Raw genomic sequence first — 2282 nt, forward strand, 5'->3', positions numbered from 1 at the left:
CCAAAGCACAAGCCCCTAATGCTGGTGGAGTAGGAAGAGTCCTGGCAATAGGACATGGGGAAGCAGTCGAGGATCCCACGGTGGTTACCGGTACGTTTCTCCTCAATAACTCTTATGCATGCGTACTATTCGATAGTGGAGCGGAGAGGAGTTTCGTGAGCCACCAATATAAACAGTTACTTGAACAAAATCCCCAATCACTAAAGGATACTTATGTAGTAGAAATGGCAAATGGGAAAGTAGAACGCACTAGCGATATATACTCAGAATGTACTCTCACTCTAGGCAACCATACATTTAAAATTGACCTGATGCCGGTCACCATAAAAAGCTTCGACGTAATCATCGGGATGGATTGGTTAGTTCCTCACCGTGCCGACATTCTATGTTACGAAAGGGCCGTTCGCCTCAATCTACCAAATGACGAAACCCTTCTCATCTATGGTAACAAACCTAGTGCGAATTTACAAATCATCTCATGCATCAAAGCCCAAAAGTATCTCCGGAAGGAGTACCACGCCTTCTTAGCCCATGTAGTAGACAAGAAACAAGACGTGAAAGACATCAAAGACATCCCCGAAGTGTGTAACTTCCCGGATGTGTTCCCAGAAGATCTTCCTGGTGTACCACTCGCACGACAAGTCGATTTCAGAATTGACTTAATACCCGGAGCTACCCCCGTAGCCAGAGCTCCATACCGCCTCGCACCATCAGAAATGCAAGAGTTGTCCAGTCAGTTGAACGAGCTTTTGAGCAAAGGGTTCATCAGACCAAGCTTCTCACCTTGGGGAGCACCAGTCCTTTTTGTAAAGAAGAAGGACGGATCCTTTCGCATGTGCATCGACTATCGGGAACTAAACAAGCTCACCATCAAGAACCGATATCCTCTACCCCGAATCGATGACCTTTTCGACCAACTCCAAGGAGCAAATTTCTTCTCAAAGATCGACCTAAGGTCAGGCTACCATCAGCTACGAGTTCAAGAAGAAGATATTCCCAAAACTGCATTCAGAACTCGCTATGGGCACTACGAGTTTGTGGTGATGTCCTTCGGTTTAACAAACGCACCTGCGGTATTCATGGACCTAATGAATAGAGTGTGTCGACCCTACCTAGACAAGTTTGTAATCGTATTCATCGACGATATCTTGATCTACTCGCGAAGCGAAGAAGAGCATCGCCTACATCTACGCCAAGTGCTAGAGACACTAAGAGCGGAGAAGCTTTATGCTAAGTTCTCTAAGTGTGAATTCTGGATTAGAGAAGTGGATTTCCTTGGACATGTGGTAAGTGAGAAAGGCATACATGTGGATCCCTCCAAGATCAAGGCAATCGAGAATTGGTCAGCACCCAAGACGCCAACCGAAATTCGACAGTTCCTTGGGCTTGCTGGCTACTACCGAAGATTTATACAAAACTTCTCCAAGATTGCGAAACCACTCACCACCTTGACGCAGAAAGGTGTGATATTCAAGTGGGAAAATAAACAAGAAACTGCTTTCCAAACGTTAAAACAAGCCCTATGCAGCGCACCGATCTTGTCTCTCCCAGAGGGAACCGAGGACTTCGTAGTGTACTGTGATGCTTCGAATCAAGGCCTCGGATGTGTGCTCATGCAGAGAGGGAAGGTTATCGCGTATGCATCAAGACAGCTTAAGACGCACGAGGTTAATTATACTACGCACGGCCTGGAATTAGGATCAGTGGTATTCGCTTTGAAGATCTGGAGACACTATCTCTACGGCACGAAATGCACTATCTTCACTGATCACAAAAGTCTTCAGCATATCCTCAATCAGAAAGAGCTCAACATGCGACAGAGGAGATGGGTGGAGTTGCTGAATGACTACGAGTGCGAAATTCGTTATCATCCGGGCAAGGCCAATGTAGTGGCCGATGCTCTAAGCAGGAAGGAGTACTCGGGCCGCCGAGTAAAATCCTTAACAATGACAATCCATTCCCACCTGACCATACAAATCAAGGAAGCTCAACTGGAAGCTTTGAAACCAGAAAAGGTGGTAGGAGAGACATTAAGGGGAATGGATAAAAACTTAGAAGTCAAGGATAATGGAGCACGTTATATCATGAACCGGATTTGGACACCGAAGTTCGGTGGACTCCGAGATGTCGTCATGAATGAAGCACACAAGACTCGATACTCCATCCATCCCGGGTCGGATAAGATGTATCTGGACCTCAAGAAATTATACTGGTGGCCGAACATGAAAGCTGAGATTGCTACCTATGTGAGCAAGTGCTTGACTTGCGCTAAGGTCAAAACC

This window comes from Lactuca virosa, chromosome 1 (genome assembly GCF_052849685.1).
Source record: "Lactuca virosa cultivar CGN04683 chromosome 1, Lactuca_virosa_CGN04683_v6, whole genome shotgun sequence".
NCBI classification, from domain to species: Eukaryota; Viridiplantae; Streptophyta; class Magnoliopsida; order Asterales; family Asteraceae; genus Lactuca; species Lactuca virosa.